This window comes from Phoenix dactylifera, chromosome 1, assembly GCF_051530095.1.
Source record: "Phoenix dactylifera cultivar Ajwa chromosome 1, Ajwa_hap1_PhDact_Kaust_v1.1, whole genome shotgun sequence".
Lineage (NCBI taxonomy): Eukaryota > Viridiplantae > Streptophyta > Magnoliopsida > Arecales > Arecaceae > Phoenix > Phoenix dactylifera.
The window spans coordinates 32282942-32294584 of NC_143190.1; the positions used below are offsets into that span (position 1 = coordinate 32282942).

Here is an 11643-nt window from a genome sequence, read left to right on the forward strand (position 1 = left end):
CCCAGCACCCCACTATAAAAGAGGAACCCCTTTACCATAAATGGGGGCTGGACACGGAAACCTTGGACATATTGCTTTTTCACATTCTCCCTCTGACTTAAGCATCGGAGGGCCGGCACCGGAAACCCCGGCCACCGGTTTCTTGCAGGTCCTCCGGAGGACGCCGCCACCCGCAGCCCACCGATTCTCGCCGGAGCTCCGCCTTCTTAGCCCAGTGGTCGCCCCCGGGTCCATATTCCAGCAACAGTTGGCGCTAGAGGAAGGACCCGAGTCGCGGCCATGAAGTTGGGAAGTAAGGGAGCCTCCAACGCTTCCCGGCGTCTTCCACCAAGTCCTGGACACTTAGTCCAGAACTCACCATCTCCAGCTGATCCAGCTCAAGTTCAGCCGGAACAGTTCAACATCCTGGTGCAGCAGGTCCAGGCCTTGGCCGCAGCCGTCCAAGGCTTGCAGCGTGAGGAAGCCCTACCTGTGCCGCCTCCGCAGGCCTAGGTTCAACCAGCGCTCCCTCCGAACGGACCAGTGCCCCAGAGCCAAAATCTTCGTGGCTCCTCAAGGGCCAATAATGAAGAGCAGTGCTATCGCCAAAACTCGGCCCGAGCGTCTCCCTGGAGGGAGTTGCCAGGGAGAAGCTGATCGGTTAATTTCAATTTCAAAAATAAACCACGCAATAGCACGTATTCTGTAAGACAGTGATTACGGGTGTCGGTCCACAGGGATTGAAGACAAGTTATTTTTCTTAAATTACTTCAAAGTGTATAAGCTAGAGTAAATGCTAAAAACTAAGAATTAATATGGATGTAATAGTATGAATTATCTAAGGAGGGAGGTGTTTAGGGCTAGAATCCACCGATAGATTTATATTCGTGACGCTTTCAATGATTAAGTTGTATTTAAGACTTGATTGCTTCCGACTACAAGCCAAAGCAATCATAAAAGAAAATTATAACTAATTCCCAGCATGAATCATCTAAGTCTAGCACAAACCATCTACTCTAACAATAAGCATGACCTGTCTAACCTAGCATGATGCATCTGATCATTAAATCATTAAACATGAAATCGATGTCACATGAATATCTCCTCCAAACCATAGGTGTTGGATTCGATGAAATAGATAAATCTATGTAAAATATTTTATGCAAGATAAATGATTCACATAAATTGGATAAATCATAAGATCAATTGATAAATTCTTCATCATGCCACAATCTTATAATACAAACTCAAATTAATAAAAATGAAACGAATACTCCTCTATGGCTTCATCAAACCCCTAAACCGAGGTTTAGCTGCTCATGGTGCTCGTCATCTCTATTGGTATGCTGAAGAACTCCTTTGCCATCCGCCTCAAACCCTCTCTTGGTTTTTATTCTCTCTTTTTTTTTTTATTTCTTTCTCTTCAAAACAGAGCATCCTCTGTTTTCGAATCGAGCCCTCCTCCCCTTTGAACCGAGCTCCCCGTCATCCTCTTATAGATCATCGAAGACCCGGCGATCGATCCCGAGAGAGGAGGAGGGCGTGATGCTGGGAATGATCTCGCGGAGGCTTGATTCCTGTTGCACGCGAGATCGCTAGAGAAGGGCGTGATGCTGGGAATGATCTCGGGCTTGATTGCAGAGGCTGGTGAATGTGGAAGGGAGAAGAGCAGCGGAGGCGGGGTCATCCGGGATTTGGAGATCTTGAATCCAGAGGAGACGCAGACGGAAACGGGATGCTGGGTCGCAGGAAGGAGGGACGCGAGCTGGAAGGAGCAGATCATAGCTTGGAGCTGGGAATCCGGACTCTTGGATGCGGAAGACGCCTGGCTTGCTGGAAGGAGCTGATCGGAGGAGCTGGATCTCGGCTGCTGGGAGGTGGAACGGGCTGCGTCATGGGCGGATGGCACGCGGCTGATGCGGCTGGCATGGGCGGCGGATCTGCTCGCGGGATCGACGGGATGTAGCCGTGGACGGTCGGGATGCTTACAGGGAGGAAGAAGATGAACAGTGGGATTAGTTTTATTATATTTTTTTTGTAACACTGTTCATATGAACAGTGTTTACATGGAACACTGTTCATATGAACAGTGTCATCTCGGAACACTGTTCATATGAACAGTGTTTTCAGCATTTCAGGAAAAACTCTTTTTTTTGCTCTTATTTTATCGTGAAAATGGGCATATATGGATTTAAAACAAAGGTCTCCCCTATTTTGCTTAGTTTGGAAATATGATGCGGAGATGAAAATTTCTGAACCGTTGGATCACTTGGGGAGCCATGGATGGTGGACAGTGCTTGAGTGCATGCATGTCAGTTGGGCATTGGGCTCGAACCCAGTGTTATTGAACTGAAACATGCTGGCTAGTATGCTCGGAAGGCGAGGACATGTGAATTATTTACTTCTTACCATATTTTAAATTTATTTCAAAGATTATTCTATTTTGTAGTAAAATAAGTAGTTATCCGTTTAAGAATATTGACAAGTGCTGGAAAAAGAATATTAAATTATAGATTAATCAGCACTTATCACACCCCCAAATCTACATTTTGCTAGTCCTCGAGCAAAATAAAACTAGAAAAGAAAAACTCTAACTCACTTTCGCAGGCATCGCGATTGCATTTACCATATGTAATAAGGCTTTAAACCCCTAGGTTACCCTAGTGGACGAGTTATAGTCTCGTGAGGGTTTCTAGTGAAGATACCCACAAACTTCAATCTTAAAATAAATCATTTATTATTATTGTTATTATTAAATTTTATTATTATTATTATTATTTTTAGATCGATTGATCTATGAAGTGAAAATCAAATTCCAAATGCATACTAGTAAAGAATTTCAAAAACTCTCTTTTTTTTATTATTAAAATCTAATTTAAGATACATAAATGATAGGAATTTCAAAACACACACGGTTTTATTTACTAAGTCAGTCCAAATCCTAGGTCAAAATGCAATTCAAGTTAAAGTCATTAAGTTTCCATTTAGGGAGTTGTAAGACTCATTTATACTGGAGTGCTCGGTGAAATCTGGACCGTACACAAGCTAAGAGTTCGGTTCTCCAAAATATTGCTAATACTAGTAGTTTCCAAGGATTGGTCGAAAGGACCTGCTCACTGATTCAAAATCATCTTATTTGCAGGATTTCGAGAGTTGTGGATGTTTACTTTAATACCTCACGGGCTTTATCTGTAATATTCCAGTTTACTCAAATTTTTACAACGACGACTTTCACACTATTGTCTTTTTCAAGGTCAATACAGAGTTTTTTTTATAAAAGATATATAAATTGTGCACTTTTACTCTTGTGGTGATTTCTCCGTGTAACGAGCAGTCAGTCGACAACTCTCACACCAGTTGGCATAAGAAAAAAGTGGAGTTTTCAAGTCAAGCGAGAAAGCAGTATCGGGCATCAAGACTCCCTTACGGACTTATGCTCGGAGTCCTCATCACAAGCCCACTTGACCTTTAACAATAGGTAGCCCTTTTCGATGTTCCTGACTAAATCCATTTTTACTGATGTTTTTTTTTTGAATTAGATAAGTATGATTCATCAGGGTCCAAGGTTGCTACTATACTATCAACACATTGTCGAGCCTAGACCTTAGAAGGGTCGGCCAGTGTGTAGTAAAATTCCAAAGTATTAATTAGCTTACAACTCCCTAGGAGAGACTTAATAAAAAGAACTTAAATTTGATTTACTTCCGACTAGTCATTGGGCTTTTTAGATTTTATATACCTTGTGTATTTATCATTCTCGCATAAATGTATAGAAATTAGGTTTTTTAAAAAATAAATTTTTTTATTTAAATTTTTTTATTATTATTATTATTTATTATTATTTTATAAAAAATGAAAATGAACATACATTTTTTTTCTCTTTTTTTTTGGGTGAAAATCAAGATGAATACCCCCAAACCTAAACCTAACATTGTCCTCAATGTTAAAAAAAATCTAAGAAAATTGGGTTGCCTTCCAACAAGCGCTAAGTTTATTGTCTTCAGCCAAACACAGGAGGTAGTTTTTGCATCTCCTTCTATGAGGTCATCTATTTTGTCTATTATAAAACACTCAACTTCTCTTGCGGGTTGGTCGGCCGTATTGAACATATTTAATTTTACCTTCATGTTCCCAAATGATATGTTCATTACCCCCGTTCTACAATTGATGCACGCATTGGCTGTTGCTAAAAAGGGGCGCCCAAGGATCACGGAGATTTTTTTCTTAGGATTAGGTCCATGTTCCATATCAAGGACGATGAAATCTACTGAAAAATAGAATTTGTCTACCTTGACAAGAACATCTTCAATTATCCCATGTGGTGTTTTTACAGATCGATCAGCCAATTGAAGGAATACCGAGGTTGGTTTTAACTCACCTAACCCAAGTTTCTCATAAACTGAATAAGGTAAAAGGTTGACACTTGCCCCTGGATCTAATAGTGCTCGATCAATGAAATTATTCCCTAAAACACAAGAGATGGTGGGAGCACCAGGATCTTTGAATTTCGGAGGGGTGTTGTGTTGGAGAATAGAACTCACTTGTTCAGTTAGGAAGACCTTTCTAGGCACATGTGTCTTAGATTTTTGCTTTTGGGTACAAAGATCTTTGAGAAATTTGGCATAGGAAGGAACTTGTCTAATAGCATCAAGAAGCGGAAGGTTGATTTTAACTTGCTTGAAAATCTCCATCATCTCCTCTAGTGAAGTTTCTTTTTTGCCAAAGAGAGAGGGTGAATTAAGAGCTTCAGGAAATGGGGCCTTTGGGATGTGAGTTTTGGCAGAAGGTGGACTAGCTGAAGAAGAAGAAGAAGTTTTTAGATTTTCATTTGACACATTTTTATCCTCTTCTTCACCTTCCTTATTGTTGTCCTCCCCAATCTTATTGTCTACTACACGTCCACTCCTTAGGGTAGTCAAAGCATTGGCTTGTTCATGATGAACTCATTTAATTGATTTTCTGGAGCCATGTATTGTCCCCTAGGATTACTTAGTGGTTGGCTTGGAAGCTTTCCTTCCTCTCGCTTGTTCAGTACATTAGGTAGTTGCCCCATTTGGGATTCTAGCTTGGCGATGGATTGCGTGTGAGAGTGCACTAATTGTGTAATGGTTTCCAAACCTTGAAGGGCATTCAACACTTTCTCCTCAAAGGCTGTGTTTCTTTGGAGTGGAGGAGGAGTGTGTTGAAATTGAGTCGAGGGACGGTAGGGATGAATATTTTGTGGGGTTAGAAAATTCTGAGGGTTTTGAAAATTTTGGGAGTAGGGTGGGGCAGTATTCGAAGCTTGCTGCTTCCAAGAAAAGTTTGGATGATATATGTATTGGAAAATGGGTCATTACCCGGTCTGGGCTGTGTTTGAGCAGCATTGATGTGTTCTTGCACGAGTTCGGGGAATTGGGGTGCTAAGGGGCACTTATTAATAGGGTGTGATGGGCTAGAACAGATAGCACACACTTGTGCTTGGAAAGAGCTAACGACATATCCTCCTATCATCAGTTGGTCAATCTTATGGGACAATGCATCTACCTTGCTAGACAGGTCCATAGAATGACTTATTTCACAAATGGTCCCTTTTCTTTGAGAACTCGGGTGTGCTTAACGAGAACAAGAAGCATGGTGGAGGGAGTTTTCATTAAGATTTTTAAATAATTGCCATGCTTCATGCTCATTTTGAAGCATGAATGTCCCTCCGCATGCGGCATCGATCATCTGATGGTTTCGTTCAGTCAATCCATCATAGAAACATTGCACTAGCTGCCATTTAGGTATTTGATGATGTGGGCATTTACGGATTAGGTCCCGAAATCTCTCCCAAGTTTCATGAAATTCTTCTCCCTCAGTTTGGAAGAAGCTTGTGATGGCACGTCTAAACTGGTTCGTTCTTCTTATGGGAAAGTATTTTTTTAGGAATTCTTGTTACATTTGATCCCAAGAACGAATCGAGTTGGCTTCTAAAGAATTCAGCCATTGTTTGGCTCTATCTTTAAGGGAGAAAGGGAATAGTCTAAGTTTCAGAGCATCATCAGTGAAGTTCTGAATCTTGACAGTGGTGCAAATCTCAAAAAATTCATCTAGGTGTTTATATGGGTCTTCATTGGTGAGCCCATAAAAAGATGGGAGCATTTGGATCACACTAGACTTTATTTCATATTGTACAGTTGCTACCTCAGGTAATCGAATGCAAGATGGGGAAGTATAAATGGTGGGAGTAAAGTACTCCTTTAGGAGTTTGGGTTGTTCTTCAGCCATCTTAGGAGGTGGGGATGATTCTATTGTTCTGATCTCAGCTCGAATATTTCTAAGGGTCCGTTCTATTTCAGGGTCAAAAGGTAATAGGTTACGTACTCTAGAACGACTCCCTTGCATACACTAATACTTGATCAGTCAAGCATGCAATGAAAGAAAAACACATCAATCCTTATTTTTTTCCTAAAATCACTAGACAGCTCCTAACTGGTTTGAAGAGGGCACCTAAGCCTCCAATCCGGTCTAATGAACCGAGTTGACCAGGTAAGCTCCCTGGTAAGTGGAGGGGTCACGATGCATTCGCAAAGGTCCCACTTAAAACCCACTTGCCTCTTACAGATGAACTGTCTTTCTTATAAGGACAAAGCTTGCCTAGACATCAACTAAGCCATAGAGCGAAATTGGTGCAACTTTCGGTGATCTTTGTCCTATTGAGCTCGAATGTCCCTAGGGGCCAACGTCTAATTGATTTTAATTAAAGTGACACTATGTGAGATTGAGTTCACCAAAGTTAGGCAAGAGTCCGATGATGAAATCTGGCTCTTATCTTGTTGGGGTGATTGCCCTTACTAAGTATAGATTAATTGGTGTATGTGTATCAGGCATGCATTCACAATTTTACTGAAATTAAAATCAAACAATCACCACAAAATTTCAAGCTAATAATAAATTTAAACAAGAAAGGTTTAGAGGTTACCAAAGAAAATTTTTCCAGCAATTTAATTTTTTTTAGGCAAACCTTTATAGAATTCCTTTTCCAGCTATTCTCCTTTTGATCATCCCAAATTTTTCCTTCGATTCCTGATCAAATAAGACCAAAAGAAAAATTAAAAAAAATAGTAGAAGAGAAAAAGGAGATAAGAAAAGTAACAATAATAGAAAAAAAATTTTTTATTTTATTTTAGATATATATGTATTTTTTGAAAGTTTTTTTTAATTAATTAATTTTTTTAATGAATGGAAAAATAACTATGCTCGCAATCCCTGGCAACGGCGCCAAAAGTTGATCGGTTAATTTCAATTTCAAAAATAAACCACGCAATAGCACGTATCCCGTAGGACAGTGATTATGGGTGTCGGTCCACAGGGATTGGAGACAAGTTATTTTTCTTAAATTACTTCAAAGGGTATAAGCTAGAGTAAATGCTAAAAACTAAGAATTAATATGGATGTAATAGTATGAATTATCTATGGAGGAAGGTGTTTAGGGCTAGAATCCACCGATAGATTTATATTCGTAATGTTTTCAATGATTGAGTTGTATTTAAGACTTGATTGCTTCCGACTACAAGCCAAAGCAATCATAAAAGAAATTATAACTAATTTTCCAGCATGAATCATCTAAGTCTAGCACAAACCATTTACTCTAACGATAAGCATGACCTGTCTAACTTAGCATGATGCATTTGATCATTAAATCATTAAACATGAAATCGATGTCACATGAATATCTCCTCCAAACCACAGGTGTTGGATTCGATGAAATAGATAAATCTATGTAAAATATTTTATGCAAGATAAATGATTCACATAAATTGCATAAATCATAAGATCAATTGATAAATTCTTCATCATGCCACAATCTTATAATACAAACTCAAATTAATAAAAATGAAACGAATACTCCTCTATGGCTTCATCAAACCCCTAAACCGAGGTTTAGCTGCTCATGGTGCTCGTCATCTCTATTGGTATGCTGAAGAACTTCTTTGCTATCCGCCTCGAACCCTCTCTTGGTTTTTATTATCTTTTGTTTTTATTTCTTTCTCTTCAAAACAGAACATCCTCTATTTTCGAACCGAGCCCTCCTCCCCTTTGAACCGAGCTCCCCGTCATCCTCTTATAGATCATCGAAGACCCGGCGATCGATCCCGAGAGAGGAGGAGGGCATGATGCTGGGAATGATCTCGCGGAGGCTTGATTCCTGTTGCACGCGAGATCGCTGGAGAAGGGCGTGATGCTGGGAATGATCTCGGGCTTGATTGCAGAGGCTGGTGAATGCGGAAAGGAGAAGAGCAGCGGAGGCGGGGTCATCCGGGATTTGGGGATCTTGAATTCGGAGGAGACGCGGACGGAAACGGGATGCTGGGTCGCAGGAAGGAGGGACACGAGCTGGAAGGAGCGGATCACGGCTTGGAGCTGGGAATCCGGACTCTTGGATGCGGAAGACGCCCGGCTTGCTGGAAGGAGCTGATCGGAGGAGCTGGATCTCGGCTGCTAGGAGGTGGAACGGGCTGCGTCATGGGCGGATGGCACGCGGCTGATGCGGCTGGCACGGGCGGCGGATCTGCTCGCGGGATCGACGGGAGGTAGCCGTGGACGGTCGGGATGCTTACAGGGAGGAAGAAGATGAACAGTGGGATTAGTTTTATTATTATTATTATTATTATTATTTTGTAACACTGTTCATATGAACAGTGTTTACACGGAACACTGTTCATATGAACAGTGTCATCTCAGAACACTGTTCATATGAACAGTATTTTCAGCATTTTAGGAAAAACTCTTTTTCTTGCTCTTATTTTATCGTGAAAATGGGCATATATGGATTTAAAACAAAGGTCTCCCCTATTTTGCTTAGTTTGGAAATATGATGCGGAGATGGAAATTTCTGAACCGTTGGATCACTTGGGGAGCCATGGATGGTGGACAGTGCTTGGGTGCATGCATGCCAGTTGGGCATTGGGCTCGAGCCCAGTGTTATTGAACTAAAACATGCTGGCTGGTATGCTCGGAAGGCGAGGACATGTGAATTATTTACTTCTTACCATATTTTAAATTTATTTCAAAGATTGTTCTATTTTGTAGTAAAATAAGTAGTTATCCGTTTAAGAACATTGACAAGTGCTGGAAAAAGAATATTAAATTATAGATTAATCAGCACTTATCAGAAGCATAGATCGAAGGCCGCAACTTTCGGAGGCCGAGTCGGCCCCGGACCGCCACGAGCCAGAACAGACTACCGTGGCAATCCCTCAGGCTGGGGAGCTCGACAGGAAAGTCGAGAACCTTGAGTGCCAAATTGAGGCGCTTCACAGTAGGAAGGCGAGGCGCGAAGGGGACTTTGAATTTAGCACCAAGTTCCCCTTCTTCCGCCAGATCGAGGACGAGCCGGTCCCACCGAGGTTCAAGATGCCCCAAGTGGAGCCCTTCAACGGAACGGCCGACCCCCTCGACCATTTGGGGAGTTACCGAGCCCTCATGGCACTGCAAGGGTCCTCAGAGGCCGTACTCTGCAAGGCCTTCCCAGCGACTCTCCGAGGGACAGCTCGGCTTTGGTTTTCCGGACTAAAGCCGAGCACGGTATTCTCTTTCGAGCAGCTCGGCAGGCAGTTCGCCACCAATTTCGCTGCTAGCCGGTGCCAGCGGCGAACATCAGACTCCCTCCTGGACGTCAAACAGAAGGAGGGGGAATCTCTTAGGGAGTACCTCGACCGCTTCACCACCGCAACTTGGGAGGTACGCGAGCTTGACCAGTCGATAGCCATGTCGGCGTTGAAGACTGGGGCTCGCACCTACAGATTCCTTTTCTCAATCGAAAAGAGCTTTCCGGCCGACTTCACCGAAATGTTGGCCCGGGTGGGGAAGTATGCAAAGGCCGAGGAGGCAATCGCCTCCAGGCGGGGTGCCACCGAGCAGGCTTCAAAGAAGCAAAAGAAGCGCCGCGAGGAGCGTGGCCGCTAGAGGAGCCGATCCCCCCGCCAGGAGAAGAATCTCCCTCAGCTGAGAAGTTCGCCCCGACAGTGGGGACAGCTTCGACCAAGGTCCCCGCCCCGACCGAGGTCCCCGCCGCGGCCCCGAATGCACTCGAGAAGGTACGAGAACTACACACCCATCAACGCACCTCGGACCGAGATCCTAATGGAGATTGAGGGTCGGGACTTTTTCCGACCTCCGCCTCCAATGCGGGATATAGGAATCCCGCGCAATCCCAGAAAATATTGCCGCTTCCATCGGGACCATGGCCACGATACAGAGGACTGTTTCCAGCTCCGAGACGAGATCGAGGCGCTTATTCGCCGCGGGGTGCTCAATCGGTTTGTAAGGAACCGACGTGAAGAAAGAAGGCCGGTGGAAAACGCGTGCCGCCCAAAAATCCAAATGACAACAGGCCCATCGCCGGAACCATCAATGTCATTGGAGGAGGAGGCTCGGCTGAAGAATTAGCTAAGGAAAGGACCCCCCTGAAGCGCCCACGCACCTCCGAAGCCATCTCGTTCTCGGAGGAGGACTTAGAAGGAGTTGAGACTCCTCACGATGACGCTGTGGTAATATCCATGGTTGTAAACAAGTTTCATGTAAAGCGGGTCTTAATTGATAATGGAAGCTCAGCAAATATTTTGTATTACCAAGCCTACCAAAAAATGGGTTTAGCGGAAAGCCAGCTTCGAAAAATAAATACCCCGTTGGTCGGATTCATCGGGGACTCGGTCCTGGTTGAGGGTGAGGTCAGCCTTCTAGTCACGGTTGGTCTCGCCCTCCGAGAAAGTATTGTGAGGATGGACTTTCTCATGGTCCGCCTGTCTCCGGCCTACAATGCTATCCTCGGACGATCAGGGCTAAATGCCCTCCTAGCTATAGTCTCAACCTGTCACCTGCTCCTGCGGTTCTCTACCAACCAAGGAGTAGGCGAGGTCCGCGGAGATCAGATGGCGGCCAAGCGGTGCTACATGGTGACCTACAAAGCAAAGCAATCGACCGAATCGTCAAGCCAGCAGGAGCTACTGACGGAGGCGTCGACCCAAGCAACGGACCGCATGCTGCCTATCGAAACCTTGGACGTACGGGACGACCCCTGGAAGAAACGGGTAGAGCCTGGTGAGCTTCTTACCCAAATATCTTTACTAGAAAGTTCTCCGGAACTAACCATAAGGTCGGCTCCGGCTTGAGTTCCTGCGGAAGGGAGCATCTGATCGAGTTCCTCCGAGCCAATATGGATGTCTTTGCCTGGTCACCCGCCGACATGCCGGAAATCGACCCCGAGGTCATAATTCACCGACTCCAGGTGAAACCGACCTGCAGGCCTGTGAGGCAAAAGAAGCGAAGCTCTGCCCCGGAACGACAGCGAGCGGCGGCCGAGGAAGTAGACAGACTCCTCGAAGCCGGCTTCATCCGGGAGGTCTCCTATCCAGACTGGCTCGCCAATGTGGTCCTCGTGAAGAAAGCCAATGGGAAATGGCGCATGTGCGTGGACTACACCGACTTGAACAAGGTCTACCCGAAGGATAATTTCTCCCTCCCCAGCATCAACCAGCTTGTCGACTCTACTTCGGGACACTAACTGCTAACCTTTATGGACGCTTTTTCGGGATATAATCAAATCCGAATTGCGCCAGAAGACGAGGAGAAGACTGCCTTCATCACCGACAAGGGCACTTACTGCTATAAAGTGATGCCGTTCGGGTTGAAGAATGCAGG

General features: G+C 44.1%; 1 non-coding gene across 1 annotated transcript; it reads left to right on the forward strand.

Annotated features, from left to right (window-relative positions):
• The first annotated feature begins 5746 nt into the window (after positions 1 to 5746).
• Positions 5747 to 5852, forward strand: LOC113463469 (small nucleolar RNA R71). Its single transcript, XR_003387724.4, has one exon. It is a non-coding gene; the product is annotated as a small nucleolar RNA R71 (small nucleolar RNA).
• The last annotated feature ends 5791 nt before the right edge of the window (positions 5853 to 11643 follow it).